This window comes from Orbicella faveolata, unplaced genomic scaffold, assembly GCF_042242905.1.
Source record: "Orbicella faveolata isolate gen_17 unplaced genomic scaffold, um_ofav_v1 contig_12, whole genome shotgun sequence".
NCBI lineage: Eukaryota > Metazoa > Cnidaria > Anthozoa > Scleractinia > Merulinidae > Orbicella > Orbicella faveolata.
This window is the reverse complement of record NW_028301539.1, coordinates 17,581,707-17,600,558: the sequence shown is the minus strand read 5'-3', so window position 1 is coordinate 17,600,558 and position 18,852 is coordinate 17,581,707. Positions and strand designations below refer to the sequence as shown.

The 18,852-nt window shown below is 38.9% G+C and overlaps 1 long non-coding RNA gene and 4 pseudogenes across 3 annotated transcripts; all 5 read left to right on the top strand.

Moving 5' to 3' along the window:
- Nucleotides 1-1,419: 1,419 nt before the first annotated feature.
- On the top strand, nucleotides 1,420-6,622 carry LOC149116911 (fibrinogen-like protein A; annotated as a pseudogene). The gene is made up of 5 exons (XR_016205514.1): nucleotides 1,420-1,528; nucleotides 1,660-1,703; nucleotides 2,087-2,327; nucleotides 2,594-2,921; nucleotides 6,114-6,622. The product of XR_016205514.1 is annotated as a fibrinogen-like protein A (transcript).
- LOC149116912 (uncharacterized) lies at nucleotides 3,153-6,004 on the top strand (annotated as a pseudogene). The gene is made up of 2 exons (XR_016205512.1): nucleotides 3,153-3,669; nucleotides 3,943-6,004. The product of XR_016205512.1 is annotated as an uncharacterized LOC149116912 (transcript).
- A 3,639-nt stretch (nucleotides 6,623-10,261) lies between the features above and the next one.
- LOC149116910 (uncharacterized) lies at nucleotides 10,262-11,399 on the top strand (annotated as a pseudogene).
- A 505-nt stretch (nucleotides 11,400-11,904) lies between these two features.
- Nucleotides 11,905-14,962, top strand: LOC110060892 (DNA polymerase lambda-like; annotated as a pseudogene).
- Nucleotides 14,963-15,778: 816 nt separating this feature from the next.
- LOC149116909 (uncharacterized) lies at nucleotides 15,779-17,548 on the top strand. Its single transcript, XR_016205502.1, has 3 exons — nucleotides 15,779-15,925; nucleotides 16,076-16,136; nucleotides 17,052-17,548. It is a non-coding gene; the product is annotated as an uncharacterized LOC149116909 (long non-coding RNA).
- The last annotated feature ends 1,304 nt before the right edge of the window (nucleotides 17,549-18,852 follow it).

The following is an 18,852-nucleotide window of genomic DNA, read 5'->3' as shown; positions in this document are numbered from 1 at the left end:
ACTGAACATCTTGGATGCCTTGATATAGAGCGTTTCAACTCACGCGCCCAATAGCAATGCAAAATTATCGAAACAAAAGAAATTGTTTACATGAGGATTAGTTTGGGACACCAACTGCAACATGGCCGCCATTTCTCGTTTCTGGGAAGCGTTCTCCACCATGTGCGAGACCAAATCATCCCTGGGATTAAGGTCATTATGACTTGTCAAATATCCCAACTAAGGCCCCGTCCAAACCAGGCCGGAGAAATTTGAGAACGCAGCTATATTTCTAGGACTTCTGCGGTTTGGCCCTCCGACCACTCTAAACCGTCACGAAAACGTAGCTTTGCGAAAACGCTCTTCAAACCGGAGGAATTTGTAAACGCCTGCTTGGCGCTTTAAGGTGGACGGAAAACATTTTGAAAACGGAGCTTTTCGCGAACGATAATCATTTGATTTTCCTGCCCAAGTATGCCTCAAACACAAATCTAAAATCACCGATGGTTGTTGCGTTTTCAGATTTCTCCGGTTAAGTGAGGACGGGAAACATTCTAAGCGTTTCCAAGGTTAAAACGCCGTTTTCAAATTTCTCCGGCGTAGTGTGGACAGGCCCTAAATAAATGCGTGAGCGCTGCTGTATTGACTGATGCATAAGCGTGATGATGATATGAGTGAATGAATGAATGAAAGATTTTACTTAAGTGTCAATACTAGTATTTAGGTTAAAAAGTTAATTGGGGACACTCTTTACACAATAAAATATATACTGTATTTTGTCTTCCTACGAAAATAGAGGAACACTTTTGTTATTTAATCATAAACTGTCTTGTTTATGCAAAATAATCGATAAGCAGGCGACTGTGTATTGTAATATGTATGTACAGCAGATCTTTTTCTTTGTCTTCCGTCTACCTAATGTATATATATTTTGAGGAAATTTTCCCAGATTCGTGTAACTAGCTAAACTACAATATCAAACTGAGATTCCTAATCGGTTGTCCAAGGAATGCGAGATTTGATACGAAAAAGATAACTGAAAATTCGCAAAAAAAGACAAAAACTATTGTTGTTTTACGGAAGTTATTTGTCAAACTCGTCGTCTGTCGTCGTGCCGATCTTTCGAGTTTGAATATGGGCAAACAATGTTTCAACGCTAAAATAATAATAGTTGCATTAGCAACGTTCTGCCATTCGTAGTGGAAGTCTAGCACAGGAGGCGAACTAAAATGTTTCGCTTGTTTTTAACGCTCATTTCGCTTTTTATTTTGGGGTGTTTTGCAAGCCCGTCCAACAAGGCAAGTTCTAATTTGACCTTAGGAATGCGTCTAGGAGCGTGTTTTCTGTTTATTGTTCGATGTTTGATTCCTCCCCTTACAGTAAACACCAGGAACTCGTGAAAACTGTTCGACTTTCTAGAATTCTGCGCATTGATCAAAAATCCTCTTAATTGATAGCTTTTCCAGTGTATGTTTCCAGGTTTCTGCGAATGGGACACAGCAAAACCCGTGCGGACAGTCTTCCTTGAAAGATTGCTGCTGTCGCGACGGTAAGAACAGAAAATAATTCATTTGACAACCAGAAAATTTGTTCTCCTTTATTTCCTCCTTTTCTTGTGAGTCAAACCCCTTTTCATAGCAGCAACATTTTTCATTGTTCTTCTCTTCTTCTTCATCCAAGGAAAAGATGGCCGTGACGGGCGCGATGGGAGAGACGGAGTAAAGGTTGGTCTCTATAAAATTTAATATTGGCACACAGTTGTGAAAAAAGATGGAAAAAAAACTAGAAATAAATTTACCTTGAACCATTCCTGTGTTAATTTATAAGAAAATTGACGTTAATTAATGCATACTGCTCTCTCACTGATTTACTAGACTTAGAATGTTGAAGAAATGCCGCTAACTTTTAGACACCGCGGATTTTTCCGCTGTTTTTTTCGGTGGCGCGAACAGCACCAAAAGCACTATGCTTACTTAAGTTCTCAATTTGGACCAATTGCTAGTAATTCGCGAAATCAGAATATTAATCCGGCTGTTTTCAGTAAAATGAATCACCGTTTCACCGTTGTTTCTCTGTTTGTTTGCTTTAGTTATTTTCCTATTTTCAGGGCGAAAAAGGTGAGAGCGGTTCGCCAGGAAAAGATGGCGGAGTACCACGTCACGGAGCGATTAAGTTTGGCAACACCGCTGACATCTGTATTATGGGCACCGCTGGAACAGTTCGCTACAATCCTTCCCAGAATTCTTTACAACTCTGTGATGGCAGCGCTTGGTTGTCAGTGGTTACTGCTGGTAAACGTCACGAGGCCTATAACCCAGGCAGTCACTGTTTGGATATTCTAAATTCTGGTGAGTTTCGAATGGAACAACATATTAAAACAAATATCAGATTGTAAAGAACTACAAGTTACAGAGGAAGATTATAAAAAGCCTTTTCAAACGCAGAAAACTTACAACGAAACAATGCCATATATTTTCTGATTTATTTCTCGTTTCTCTTTTGAAATAAGCCGATAAAACTTGACATTGCCACCGGCAAAGTTGGAAACTAGGCGTGCCGTGATAAATCAAATGTTTTGACCCTCCGTCTTTAATTTAATTCTGCACCTATTCAGGTCAAAGCCGAGATAATGGACTTTACTGGATCGATCCGAATAGTGGCTCAACAGATGACTCGTTCCAAGCTTTTTGCGACATGGACACTGAGCGTGGAGGTTGGACACTAGTTGCCACCAAAGTCTCCCCAAATTTCCCCTTCATCAAAACCGCATTCTCAACCTCGGCCGCCAAAACTACCCTTGCAGATGCCGCCAGTCATATCCATCCTGGCATGGGGGACTGGGAAGAAGTCATGTTCCGCTTTGGGGACATCAGTACCATCCGGGTTATTTACAACAGGAAGGCTGGTGCACCACAAAACGAGAAAACAGAGTTCGAAAAGTTCTTAAGGCGGGGGTACACCCAAAATTTGCTGGAAAATTCAAATTTTTTTTTTTCTCGGATTTTGCATCTTTAGGTATTTAAGTTTACTATGGAGTAAGAGTTTATGGCTGTATTTTTTCTTTTATGCCTTTGCGAGCGATTTTAAAATTCCCGCCTCTGTTGGCTAATTTGGTTGCCATAGCAACGAAAACAGCATTTCGTTGTTTTCCAGTTGTTTATGTTTTTATGCAGCTTTCTGGACCGCATATGACTAAGGACACTGCATTCAGTCTTACTTGAATCGATTTGTTGGTGAAACGCATTATGGGATAGCTTTGACGTGCTACATTCAATCGATCGAAATCACTGTGTATACAGAACGAGCAAGAACGATCAGAATTATTTGGAAGCGATATATTAGCGTAAAATTTACTGGCAATGGTCGGAAAGACGGTGAGATCTTCCTACAAAAAGAAAAGGAAAGGATTTTCTGGGACGCAGAGACATGCAGCAAAAGGAAAGAAACCCGCTCCTGCTGATGATTTCGAAACACAACCAAGCACATCTCGTGTTGCAAATCAATCGGACTCAGACTCCGAAAAACCCATTGGTTCATCAAGGAAGAAAATGGAGAATACAAGCAAAAAGCTTTCCATAGAAAACTCTGACGATGAGATTTCATTCCAACCCGAGGAAAGCAAGGGATACAGGATCATTGACCTGGAAAACTTATCCAAGGCGGTCTCAAGTGCCCATGTGTGTGATGAAGGTGAGAAATTTTCGTAGTGCTATCATAGAGTCCTTACCAAATTTTCCAGATATGGATTTTGTCCTGGTTTTTGCTTTCGACTTCGGCTCCTGAATTCTAGCACATTTTTTTGTGTAGTGACTGACCTTTTAGATTGAAGGGTTAACTCCAAGAAGGCATTGTTATGTTTAGGTTATTTTACACTGCAATATGTTTTCTGTTGTTGTGTGTTCCTGTCAAACTGCATGGCAATTTTTCAATTTTTACTTAGTTACACTTAATTTTTCTGTTTAGGGAGTTTAACTCTAGAAGATGACACAACAAAAAGACAGGGACTGATGTCAGAACTGTCTTTACAGTGTAACACTTGCCATGAGTCTACGCCATTTCTAACCTCCACCAGTGTGACCCAGCAAGGAACATCGTACGACATCAACCGCCGAGCTGTTTATCATGCCATAGAGACTGGTGGTGGCTATGAAGGCCTTGCTACGTTTTGTAGCATCATGAACACGCCTTGTCTCACAAAAACTGCATATTATAAACAAGTAGATAACATCTTAGAAGCACTAGAAGATGAAGCGAAGGAAGAGATGAGGAAAGCCGGAGAACGACTCCGACAACACATCTTGGATGAAAATCCGGATAAAGATGAGAATGACATCCTCAATGCTGCTGTCAGCTTTGATGGCACATGGGCAAAACGAGGGTTTACTTCATTAACAGGTGTAGTGTTTGCCATCTCAGTAGACACTGGAGAAGTCTTGGACTACCATGTCTTGTCCAAATCATGTCAAAAATGTGCCCTAAAAAAGGGAAAATGCACTGATGAAGAGTTTGAAGAGTGGCTGTTAGAACATGAGTGTGATATTAACTTTACTGGTAGTTCTCCAGCCATGGAAGCTGAAGGAGCTGTTGTCCTGTGGGGTAGGTCAATCGAACGCCACAACCTCAGGTATAAGTGGATGGTAAGCGATGGCGACAGTAAGGCATTCAATTCTGTTGAACATATTTATGGAGAAATAAATGTGGAAATATTGGACTGTGTGGGGCATGTTCAAAAAAGAATGGGAAACACTTGCTGAACCTCAAAGCTAGAACAAAGGGTAAACTGGCTGATGGTCAACTGATTGGAGGTCGTGGGCGACTGATGGAGGGAAAAGTTAAACAGCTGCAGAAGTATTATGGTCTTGCAATTCGCCAAAACACCATTAAAAAGTCGAACCCAACAGAAAGAGAGGTGGATGTTGCAGTTTATGCCATGAAAAAGAACATCATTGCAACTCTTCATCATGGTGTTAAGTCCCAGCCAAACAACATCGTTTCTGTCCTCCAGGAGAGTCGTCGTGGTGCAAGTGGCAGCAGGATGCAGCATCTGGTACTTCAACGTACAAAGACGTTGAGTGTTTACCAGAGGTCTTTCTTGAAGTTCTTCGCCCTACATTTATGACATTAAGTTGTTCCAAACTACTGGAGAGGTGTGTGCTAGGGACAACACAAAATCGAAACGAGTGTGTAAACTCAATGGTGTGGGTCCGGTGTCCCAAGCACAAGCACCATGGTGTCAAAGTGGTTCGGTGTGCAGTGGCGTCAGCTGTCTGTCACTTCCATAGTGGGGCAAGCAGTAGACTAAGAGTAATGGAGAGACTTTCAATCCCTGGTGGAGCATCAACAAGATTGGCTTCTAATGTCAAAGACAATAAAAGGAAGAGAAAGTCAGATTTGCAAGCAACTGCGAAAGAAAAGAAGCGCTGTCAGGGAGAACAGCTTCTGCGTACTCGTCGTGAAGAAGCTCTAAGAGAAGCCGAAGGAGTGACTTATGAAGCAGGAGGCTTATGAAATGATTTTAGAAACTTATTATGGCAAAATGTGTACAAAATAGCAACAATTAAGGCATAACCAATGTGAAAATCAATGTTTTACTTTAATTACAACTTTAAAGTCACTTTTTTCATTACGTATGGTTTTAGCCTTCAAGAAAAGATATCTCATGAACGATTTATCCAATTGAGCTGAAATTTTCAGGATTTGTTGTTCTCAATAAGTTGTTTGTTTTAAGCATAGAGATTTTTCATATGATGTATGTGCTTGAAGTTATGATGTAAAACACATTTTTTGTACCAAATTTGATGAGCCATCATTTCTCGTGTTTTTATTATTTCAGAAATCTCTATGCTTAAAACAGTAAGCAGTTTGTCTTTTTTAAAATGAAGCAAAAATAATTCAATTTCATTCATTCTAGCAGGAGATATCTCTTCTCAAGTAAGCCTTGGTATCACCCAGCAGGTGGTACAATTAACTGTTTGGTGTCAGCTTACAATAAGCTTTTGGGGCATTAAATTTTTTTTTTTCACAATCTTTGGCTCATAAGCTTTCTAGAAATATATAGTTTGCTATAGTTTGGAAGAATATCTTACATGTGAAAATTGTTTGAAAAATGGCCTGATTTTTGGGTGTACCCCCACCTTAATGGGGGGTTCTGCTTCGATGTTCAATAAGACCGTCTTCGGCTTTTACAAGTACAGCCCAGCAGATCATAACAAGAGAAGTCCGGCTGTGGGCTTCACCACAATATCCGGACTACACTTCAAACCAACCCACGGGATTTCACAGGGTCATGAACTTACCGACAAGTGGCTTGACATGTGGAGTGGTGTTGATGGTAAAGGAAACAACTATGTCACTTCCGACGACAGCAAGGCGCTTGGTACCAAGTGTATCAGATCGCAGGCTACTGCTATCTGAACAAACCAATCTGGGTGATGGTGCGATAGAAACAAGGTTCATTTTGAAACTTAGAAATACAGTGACTAGGGTGTAGAGCTGACAATGTAAACACTGATGAAGCAAAGTTAACTCGTTGGTTTTTCTCATTTGTGTCTAGGTTGTTGTAGTATAAGTAACAAGATTGATCATTGTAAGGGATCCGTATTAGAAGTCTGTGAGAAATAATTATAAATTGTGGTTTAGCTTATCGTTCGATTTTTGTTTTTCGCTGTCGAAGATGATGTCAGGATGATGTCATTGCATTATTACCCGCGATCCCCTCTCCACCAAGTTACGCGTCTGCAATCTGTTGCTTTCAAGTTCTTTTCAAAAAGTTTTGACTGTTGTCCACTCTTCTGTATACAATCATCTCGTGTCTCTTTGTTTCTCCTTTATTTCGTCTCCTCCCTAGTTCAAGTCGTTCAATTCAATTTTTAAGTTCATATTACTTCGTAACCAGAAAAAATTTTTAAAGCAGCCTACTGAAGTTCACAAGTTCAACAAAGTTATTCCAATATATGCGCTTAAAGCTATTTTCGCAGACGAGGCAAAAAAGGACATTACATTGGATTATGGTGTACGCTTACGGATACTGAATTTTATTGCGCAGCTCATGCTAACTGTGTTATAATTAACAATTATTCCACGAGCGTGCGATGGATATGAGATGGTAAATAGCGTGGCATATATAAACAATAGCCTCCATTTGGCGTAAAAAATATTCCCCAGTTTTAGCTAGGCCATATCCAGTCACGTGACGCGTTTAGACCAATCGCGTGCGAGCGAAAATAATTGGACGGATTATAAGGGGTGACAGATAGTCAACGAGGCGCGTAGCGCAGAATTGGATATAATCATTTCATATCCAACAAGCTCTGGTGGAATAATTGTTTCATTAGAAAAGCTCCCAAAACATAGAGAACTAAACTAAAATAAAAATAAAAACGCTCCAAAAAATTCCGCGCGCGCTTACCAAATTTGTAGCGCAGGTATCATTATGCAATGAACACAGTAGGCCACACGTGCAATACATCAGGTAGTTGAAGCGGTGCCCAGGCCAGCTCCCTGGCATTAGCATTGTTAAAAAAGAAAATGGCAAATACAACTGAGTCATTTGAATGCTCCGGGCTGAGAACAAAAAAGGCAAATGCCATACCCCTTTGTTCATCAAGAAAACAACACGGAACAAAGTTTAATAAATTACAGCAAAAAGTGTCATCGAAGTCATTCAGCGTTTATTTGTCTGTCCTTTTGGTTACACGCGAGTCTATCCTGTTTTTTTCAACTCATTGTGTAAACATAATGTTTTGTTCATTATTCGTTGTTTCTTCATTTTATTTTGACATGCAATTTATCAGTATGCATTTAAAAATTTTTACTCAGTAAATCATCCAGTAGACTAATGTTAAAAAAATTCGTGCTATCCAAGTAAAAAAGAAAAAAAATGTAAGCTTTTCATTAAACTGGTCATCTTAGATGGCTTTAAAACGCAAAAATAGAGCGTTTTTAGTCACGTGGCCAGCAGCCATGCAACTTTCGTTGAACAAAGAAAGCTGAACTCCCATCGGATTGGCTTGGGACACCAACATGGCCGCCGTTTAATTCTTTGTTTTGGGACACCAAAAATAAATATAGAATGCAAGATAAACGATAAGCAGTCCATTGTGTATCGTAATATGTATGTATAAACCTTTTTGTGTGTCTGCCGTCTACCTAATGAATATATTTTGAGGAAATTTTCCCAAATCCGCGTAATTAAATTACAGTTTCAAAGATTCCTAATCAGCTTTCCGAGAAATGTAAGATTTGATACGAAAAAGATGGCTGAAAAGTCATAAAAGAGGAAGCCAGTGGGTGTTTCACGAAAGCAAATTATTTGTCAAATTTCTATAACAGTTAATATGAGTCGTCGCGCCGATTTTTGGCGTTTGACTGGGGGGTAAACAATATTTCAAAGTTGAAAAATAATACCTGGCAACGTTCTGCCATTCTCAATAAAAGTCTAGCAGAGGAGACGAACATAAAATGTTTCGCCTGTTTTTAGCGCTCATTTCGCTTTTTATATTGGGGTGTTTTGCAAGCTCGTCCAACAAAGCAAGTTTTAATTTGACCTTAGGAATGCGTCTAGGAGCATTTTTTCTGTTCACGGGTCGATGATTTGATTTCTCACCCTAAAGTCAACACTGAGAACTCGTGAAAACTTAGACTATCTAAAATTCTGCGCATTGATCAAAAATCCTTTTAATTGATAGCTTTTCCAGTGTATGTTTTCAGGTTTCTGCAAACAGGACACAGCAAAACCAGTCCGGGCTAAAAGAATGCTGCTGTCGCGACGGTAAGGACAGAAAATAATTCATTTTACAGTCCGAAATTTGTTCTCGTTTATTTTGTCCTTTTCTTGTGTTTCAAACCTCTTTTAATACCAACAGCGTATTTCCTCTTTCGACTTGAATAAAGCCGAGAAAGATTTGATCTTCCATAACTGCCAATAAGTCAAATTGGTCGAAAAATACATTTTCGGCCTCACAAGGAACAATGGCATTTACACCTTTGAAAGTTTTAAGATTAAATCCGCTAGGAAATGGAGCAATTCCAGTTTTATGTGGACAAAAATCCTGTACCAGAATGATGTTAAGTATATTGATATCCTTTTCGCATTTTCTAAAAGCTACAACTATAAATAATGTCCTGAAATAACCGTGTGCCAAAAACAATTTCCCCACTCGAGAAAACAGATTTCAAAATGCAGAGAAATTGTGCATACACAGCTAACATTTCATCATCAGTGTCATTTCACCAGTACTTTCAAGTGTTTCATATGAACTTCAAGATCTGTTTTCGACATTTGGAGTTGTAAGGAATGATTTCTTTTCAGAAGATACTTAAACCAGTCGCATGCAAACCATGTCGGTGCCAGGGGCGAATCTAGGGGGAGGGTGCAGGGGGTGCGTGCCCCCCTCCCCCTTGAGATGAAGTCTTCTTTGGATTCGCTTCTAAAATTTGTTTACCTCACCAGTCAGTTACGTAATTCCTTAGTGGTGCACCCCCTCCCAAGAAAAACCCTAGATCCGCCCCTGGGTACAAAGTTTTTGTCCACTTGTTACTCGAACGTCTGATGGATTTCTCCTTAAAGCTTGACAAGTTTTTCAATATTTTCTCAATTGAAAAATAGAAATTACGGAACTTCATTACAAATTGTTGCAAGAAATTTTGTAAAAGCAACTCAAATTAATTACATCGCATTTTTTGAGTTTAATCCTTGTGTCACAAATTTACAAAAACAAGTGAAAACCTGGAATTGTTTTGAGAAAAAACACAGAACATAACTTAAACAAGTTGTTACTTTTCTTCTCCTTTATTGTTACCTAGCAGTGACCAATCATATCGTCTATTGTTATGCAGCTAGCTAGAGTTTAGTTGAATCTAACATGCGCTCTCATTGGTTGCAATGGCTATGGCTAAATCTAAATGTGGCCTGCTCTCCCACTAACCACTAACCAGTGGTAACTTCGACTTTGGGTAATTTTTCTTGTTTCAAAACTCCAGCTATATAACAAAACATTCAGTTAATTCCTGATCCCTTATGGAACAGTTAGCTTTGTCGAAATTTTCGGGGGAACAAATTGTACTGTTTCCTTCTGGACCAGAAATTGAGGACGTGCGCACCCATTTGCTAAGGAAGAAGTATAAGCAAGTATAGTGCATCATCTACAGTTTACTCTCTTAAATGTTTTGGCGACCCCCTCTTTTCTTTTAAAAGGTCGCGCCCCCATTTTTTTGGTCTTTTTGGGAAAAAATGATATTTTTTTTTCTGCTAGACAAGTTTTTAATTTTAACTTGCAATATCATGAGCACGAACGTCCCAAAGTGTAATATGCCAGTATCATTATTAAAATAAGCATTTATTTCAGTAGTTCTTACTCGATTGTTGTAAAAGTGGGTACCAGAGAAGCGATTATTAAAGCGAGGTATACCGTAAACTTAAGCAATGTTACTGATTGGGCAAATTAGACCGGTAAGACCCTAGTGGACGGGGCTAAGTTCTCAAACTGTTTTCATGTGACTTAGGTTGATAAAAGTGACCTTGCTGCCTGAAATGTTGGAAACTATTTGTACATAATAAATCAACTGTTTTACTTAATTCTGCACCCATTCAGGTCAAAGCCGAGGTAACTGACTTTACTGGATCGATTCGAATGGTGGCTCAACAGATGATTCGTTCCAAGCTTTCTGCGACATGGAGACTGAGCGTGGAGGTTGGACACTGGTTGCCACAAAAGTCTCCCCAGATTTCCTCTTCATCAAAACCGCATTCTCAACCTCAGCCGCCAAAACTACCCTTGCAGATGCCGCCAGTCATATCCATCCGAGCATGGGGGACTGGGAAGAGGTCATGTTCCGCTTTGGGGACATCAGTACCATCCGGGTTATTTACAGCAGGAAGGCTGGTGCACCACAAAACGAGAAAACAGAGTTCGAAAAGTTCTTAATGGGAGCTCTGCTTCGTTGGAAAAGAACGTCTTCGGCTTTTACAAGTACAGTCCAGCAGATCATAATCAGAGAAGTCCTGCTGTGGATTTTGCCACAATATCCAGACTGCACTTCTTTTCAGAGAGTGGGATTTCAGAGCTTCATGCTGGCACTGATAAGTGGCTTGACATGTGGACTAATGCTGATGGTTCAGGAAACAACTACATCGCTTCCGACGACAGCAAGGCGCTTGGCACCAAGTGTGTCGCAGGCTACTGCTATCTGAACAAACCAATCTGGGTGATGGTGCGATAGAAACAATGCTAAAAACTTAGCTAAAAGTGTGATCGAAATATGGTGTAGAGCCGGCATTCTAAACACGTAACAAGTTTTTGGGTTGTTCTCATTTTTGTCTAGGTTGCTATGAGTTAAGTACAAAGGTCAGGTGAGGTGTATCATTGCAAGGGATCTTTAACTTCTGTGGGAAATTAAAGACAGGTGGAAAATGAATATAAGTGCTGTCTATTATTTCGTTCACGGTTCGATTTTAGTTGTTCCATATTCTGCGTGATAAGTCGTAAATGATGCCATTGCATGATAACGCGCGATTCTCTCTGCATAAAGTTAGGCGTCTACAATTTGTTGCTTTCTTGTCAAACAGTTTTGACCACCCACTAATCTGTGCATTTGTGTAGTGTTTGCTTGTTTATCCTTTTTTTTTTCTCTTCCCTAGTTCAAGTCTTTGAGGTCATCGAAAACCAGCCTACTGAAGTTCGAAAGATTAACCAAGGTTCAAAATTGCAACACAAGTTTATATTTGGTTATCAGGGGTTATTTTTGCAGAAGAATTTTAACCAAAATTGTGGCTTAGAATGTTTTAACGCAAAAATTATTTGTAGCAACTAAAACATGAGCAGTCTCTGTTAGCGGGCTGTATTGCAGAATAAGACCGGCCTATAAAACCAGTTTAAAGAGTACGCTCCCGCCCGGCCCAGCGTCCTGTTAGTCTACTTCCGGTTCTGTAGGTAGGGAGCGTTCGTTGCCTCTGCGTGTGAAGACTTCAAATGATGTTAAAAAATAGCCCAGGGAAAATGACACTGTGAATGGCTATAAGCGTGTTTCTTTTTGAAATTCATAGACAAAAAATAGTTTTTGAGCGGCATTAAGTATCGCGCACTTAACTCCTACCGACACCGCGTAAAATAGTTATGAAAAAATGGACTCAACACGGTTGTTTAAAATATTCTCAATTCTGATGAGGTCATGACAGTTATAATTTGATGCTGACTCCACGTCGACTCCCGCTCGCACTTCAAAGACTTTCTACTACTCCCGGGAGCGTTACTCGCCCCCGTGACCCACCCCCACTCCCCCAACCCGCTGCCCCGAACGCCGAGGAAAGACTGGACTCTACATCTTCGTAGCAATCAAACATGGGGGCGGTCAGTTAGCATTTTAAAACATGTCAAAGAAGCGTGGATCTTCAGTTGGTTCTGGCAATTCATTAGACAATGACAAGGCGAAAAAACCGAAATTCACCCCAGATTTGTCTGGGGTAGGAGCTGTGATCGTCGAAGTTGGTCTCGGAAAAACTCGAGCATCCATACTGACGAAACAGCTCGAGAGGCATGGAGGAAAACACCACAAGAAATTGGAAAGCGGTACCACACATGTATTGATTGACAAAAAATTGAAAACAGAGAAACTGAAAAAGTACCTAGCCGTCACAGATATTCCCGAAGAAGTCAAGGTTGTGGATTCCGAGTGGTTGAGCAAGTGTTTATCTGAAGGGAAACTTGTAGAGTTAGATCAATACATTTTGGGCAAAGAAGACTTCGTAGTTGTAGAGAAATGTGTTAATAAGGCATCAGTTAGTAATAATGACGATGGAAATCAATCTTCAGAGCCAGCTGTTATAAAACCTTCAGGGAAAAGCCTTGAAGCAGTGGCGGGTATATCAAGTGCCAGTGATTCAGTCAGTAGATCTCCAACAAAGCACACTGCTTCAAAAATTCAAGATCCAAGAGATGATGACAGTGATTATACTGATAGTGGTGATGAAGGAAGCAAATCAGACAGATCTCCTGTTATCACACCAAATGTCTCACCAGAAAAACTTCAGACAAGCTGGGTGTGTGCTCATGCATCAGCGTCACAGCAACAACATCACAACCAGTTCATCACTGACAAACTTCAAGTTCTTGCCACGTCATATGCAAACACAAAAGATCAGTGGAGAGCTCTAGGATACAAGAAGGCCATCGCGTCAATCAAGAATTATCACAAAAAACTTGAAACATGGGAGGAATGTAGTAGCCTTCCCTATGTCAGAGAACGCCTTGCCAAGAAAATATGGGAAATTGTCCAGACTGGTCACTTGCAAAGGCTTGACCATGTAGATCCCAAGCAGGAAGCCCTGAACTTGTTTGTTGGTGTCTGGGGTGCTGGACCTACCACAGCAGAAGCTTGGATCTCACAGGGACTTAAGACGCTCGAAGATCTAAAGAACCATGGGAAGTTGACACGGCAACAAGAGATTGGATTGAAATACTATGATGAATTTCTAGAAAGAATGCCAAGGGAAGAAGCATTGTAAGATTGAAGAAGTGATTAAAAAGGCAACATTGGATATCAACCCAGGACTACAAGCCTTTGCTTGTGGGTCTTACCGTAGAGGAAAGCCAACATGTGGTGATGTTGACATCATTGTGTCACACCCAGATGGCAAGTCCCATGAAGGTGTGATGGCAACGCTTCTAGAAAGTCTGAAATCAACAGGTTTCCTCACAGATGATCTGACGTTAGCTGATAATGGTCAGCATAGAAAATATCTTGGTGTGTGCAAACTTCCCGGAGAAAATACAAAGCACAGACGCTTGGACATCATTGTGGTGCCGTACAATGAATGGGCGTGTTCTTTGTTGTACTTTACAGGTTCTGATTACTTTAACAGATCAATGAGGCTCCTAGCTAAAAAGAATGGCATGTCATTATCTGAGCATTCTTTAAACAAAGGTGTCATCCGCAAGGGAAGTGAAAAGATCTTTGAAGGAACTCCACTTCCTGTATTCACTGAGAAAGATGTGTTTGATTATCTTGGGTTGGAGTACAGAGAACCACATGAAAGAGACTGGTAGTTAAATAGGGATGGTTATTACACTTACAGTTCAAATTACCTAGTTTAAGTGATAAGAGCAGGCCCTCTATTCAAGAATTTAGGTGCGGGATTTTAGGGGAGTTATTCTACTATTGTAAGCATATACCAGCACCTATTCTGCTAGCACTAAAATCCCGACACAAAGAATATGCTTGTTGGCTAGTTATTACCAAATAGAAAATTAGAGGGAGGGTAGAATATTTTAAAGTGCTATTAGCTCAGTATTTAGATAGGAAGTTCTATAACCTTGGTTATATTCCAAATGCAACCCAAACAGTAGCCTTCTTTCCATTTATCATTTTTTTCTCATTCATTGGTGTAAAATTAGATGTTATCATTCTTATTCGTACATATTTGAAAAAAAGAAAAATTTTCTCATACATCAAGAAAATGTCCAATATTTTTGTCGATGGTTTTTTCTATTCTGATAGTTTCTGTGCTTGATAATGTATTGTTGATGTAAGTGTTACGTAAGAAGTTAGGAATAAGGTGCTTTATAGTAATTAATAATTTATAGTTTTATAGAATTTTTTTAGCAAAATATATAATGGGTATTTGTAATTTTTATGGACGTTAATAGCAAGCAGAACGTTTATCTGAGAACACTTCAGTGTAGCAAGCAGTGCTTTGCTGGCCATTGGACTATAACAAATTGAAAATGTGATCTATTAGGAATTTATCTCACTGTTTTACAATGTCATCTCATTTTGTACTTAAATTTTATGCCTATAATTTATTCATATGTATAGCTTAGGCAGTTGTGAATGTTGGAGTCCAGCTAAATTTTAAAAAATCATCACATGATGCATGTATTGATGCAAAGCATATGTACTGGTTTACAATTTAACAATCTATTATGAAACTCTGTATATCTTATACTTAGTGTACATTTCTTTCTGAAATAAACATTGAAGAGGACAAGAGGTGCCCTGGTTTGTGAGTCAAATGAGTCTATCAGTCAATAGACCATTTCCGAGTTGCCTTTTGTGCAAAACCATTCATACAAAAAATGAATTCAACCTACAGGTTCATTTTCATGCAAATCAAAGTCATTTTCATATGAAAGGTTTTGCACCAGGACTCGTTTTGAAACAGAGGCACAAGGTAACTCAGAAATGGCCTATTAATGAGTGACCATTCTCTTTGTCATTCAGTGTGTCTCCCTCAAAATAACAATTGCAAAAAAGACAGATGAGGCACTCATCAGTTAAATTGCAGCCCAGTTAGGCTGTACTTGTTTGACTTGTGTAAAATATTATGGTCTCAACTCTGAATAATTCCCTACAGTGCCTTGCAGATTCTTTGAAAGGTAAATCATTCTTAGTACATAAGCCATTCTGACTTGCAACCTTGGTTTGGAGAACAAAATAAACCCAGCTGATCTTGAAATAAATAGAAACAGCTCTATACTCTTAATATAAAGAAACAGTTGTCTGCCAAAATGGAGTTTGGGAGCCATAAGCAAAACTGGGCATAGGAAAAATTAAATTTGGGCAATCAAAATATATGGCTTTCATAACCTATTCAGCTGAAACAGTGGAGCTTGATCTATCATCATCATCATCATCATCATCATCATCATCATCATCATCATCATCATCATCATCATCATCATCATCATTATCAATCTGAAATAAAGGAATAATTATTGGCCTTTTGCACAGGCATTTACGTGACAAGCACGGCGGAAAAACCGCTGATTGGCTGAAAAATCCGTTGACTTGGAGCATGCTCAAGCGCTCGCCGCTGACAATTTGCAGCTGCAAACGAGTTTCGAAAATGTCTGAACATTTTGCAAGCGGGAACATCGAACAGCAAGAAATATTGTGGATTTTCACCCAGTTAGAACTGCTACTTGTCACAGAGAATGCGGATTAAGCAAAAGTAAGTATGTTGCAAATGTTAGCCTGGTTTTGTCGCTTTCTTTAAGTGTTATTCTTTGTGTTGTGATTTCTTTTGTCCGTTGGTGTCGTGTTCATTTTGTGCCAAGCGGAAGCACGTGCTTAGTTTATTTACAATACTCTTCTGCTGCAGATATTGGTGTACAGATGACTTAACACAATGAACACAGCATAATGGAAAGCTATGTTGACAGGTAAGCCAAGTTTTCCTTCCTGTCCTTCTGTAAATGGTTGATTTTTGCAAGTGGCAACATTTTCTAGTTCGTGTGTGGCTTCGGAAACTTTTTGGCTCGATGAGTCTACATTTTAAAAGTTGAAGATTTTGTTGGCTATCATTTGAATTACCGGTCATATCTTGACTTGCCTCTGGGAAGAGACCCGTTAGGTTTTTTGTCTGCCATGTTCATATAAATAAGTGACGAAAACCGTTGACACTGTACTGTAAATGAGCTTAATTTTGTAGATTTAAGGATATAAATCTTACATGCAATGAATGTTTTAAAAGCGTAGCCAACTTATGTTCAGTCAGATATCAGCATACAATTCAAGGTGACACATTTCTTTCTACGTTTGGATATATCCTCTGGCTTGTGTTGTCTACAATTTAAAAGTTCTTGCACCGGTGCAAGAATCTGATATGACAGTTGTACACTAAGTTTTTTGCTTTGTTGTTATTGAATGGACTAATTTCGTGGTTTTGAAAGAGTTTTTAAAAGTTATCTTGTAAAATTATTTTTTGACCTGAAGGTAGACTTTTTTGGGTTTGATTAGTCTGATGATGATGAGGTTAATGAAATGTGTTTACTTACTTTTTTTTTACTGAGTGAAACCTCAAGAAGTAACAATCCTTTTGTTGTACTTCATGATTATGTTGTACTACGTGATTTAAATTTCCCAGTTACAAAGCTAGCAAAATGACTGAGGTATTCACAATATAGGTTGAAAGAAGTTGTGTAGTCTTCAATGCTCTACGCAGTATTGTATAATGTATGAACAGTGCAGATACTAAGTTAATGACATTTCTTCTTGCAATGTAATAAGTATTTAAAGGATGAAGCCCAAGTATGGCTTAATTTAATGTTACATTTTTTTCCTCTTTTTTTACACAGTTAGACCTCTGATTTTCACAGCTCTCCTCCTCTTTCAATTACTTGATTCTCTGGCTGGAGACAGTGTGACGTGGCCATGTACATCAACTTGAAGAGTATTTTTCATGGATGAAATGAATGGCATCTTCCTTGGAGGGGATACTAAATGATATGTCCCCTTTATAAAAAGATTAAGGAATAATAAAAGGGATAATTAAGGAACCAAATGCATGGAACAAGTATTTCAGGATTCCTCAGTAATTAATAAAGAAAAATGTTTGAAGACAGAAAAATTATAGTTTGATAAACAACTTGATTGGGATTTGAATTCTTAAAAATTTGTAGATCATAATATTTTGGTGTGGAAGTTTATGCAATATTTAACAATTATTCTTTGCAATTGAGGTGAATAGTGGCTGTTATTCACTGAGATTGACAAGTTTTTAGTATATGTACAAAGTGATCTTAACAACAGATGAAAAGGAAACCATTAAAAGATAATTTAATTGACCTCTCAATTCATGTGTGGAAAGCATGCAAGCGGCATGAAGATGTGCACAATTCTTTACAGAATCTTCTAACATGGAAAGTCTAGTTAACCTACGATAAAATCCTCGTTGATCACAATCTAGCAAAATGGTCTTTTAACACTGTTCAAATCAGCAATCTAAATGAAAAGTCTGTTTACAAAACAGTTTCGTTGTTCAATCAAAATTTTCATTTTCACTTGAAATGAAAATTGAAAATTCAAAACTTTGAAGACTTTTTTGTATTTTCTGGTACAGTATCTTCTTGTATTCTCAGGGTTTCCATTTTAGAAACACTGGCGGAACATAAGTTTTCGCCAGCCATTTTGTTATTGTTTGGATCACGCATCATTCACTCGTTAGGGAGTGAATAATTATCAATTATTCCACGAGAGCGTGTTGGATATGAGATAATAGATAGCCAACAAGGCACGTAGCGCTGAGTTGGCTTTAATCTTCTCATATCCAACAGGCATGAGTGGAATAATTGTTTTATTAAAAAGGCCCCCAAAATATAGAAAGTAGACTTAAATAACGATAAAAATGCTCAAAAACTCATGCATATGCTTTCCATATTTGTAGAGCATGGTATAATGGCTCATAACCCCTGATGGCTAAAACAATGAAAACTCTCAAATTGCATTATCCAATGATCCAGTTTTTTAATGATGCTCATTGCTGGTGTGTTTGTGTTGGATTTTATTTTTATTTCAGTTTAGTTTTCTATATTTGGGGGGGGGGGGGGTGTTTCTGATGAAACAATTCTAGTCACGCTTGTTTGGTCTTTTTGTTTGGGAATGGGAGAGGTTAACTTAACAGTAGTTTTTACATGTAGTTATTTTGGAATTGCAAATCTCTAAGTTGCATTTTGATCAGATAAACATTTTGCTGAGACATCATTGCCTGATGTGATTAATTTACCAAAAAGTGAATTGTGGTGCCAGAAGATAACCATATCTGCCTCAAGGGAGGTCAAAGAAATTCTGAGGAGTGGGGGGGGGGGGGGGGGGGGAGAAATTCAAAACTTAAAATTTTGAAAAGAAAAGTATGGTGAACTGGCATTTTCAGTGGGGTGTTCAGAGGAAGGGGTTTGCTCCAAATGCATGTGTTATGATAAATTATGAGCCCTTGATACTTCATTGATGTTGATAGAGATTTGAATATCTTCTGTATCTGCTAGTCTTATTTTCTACAGTAGTGGGTTATCAACCCTTAGCCCAACACCCAACCTAGAAAGCCAGGTGATCACAATTTGTCTAGTCCTTATCCTTCAACCTACCAGAAGTACAAGACTC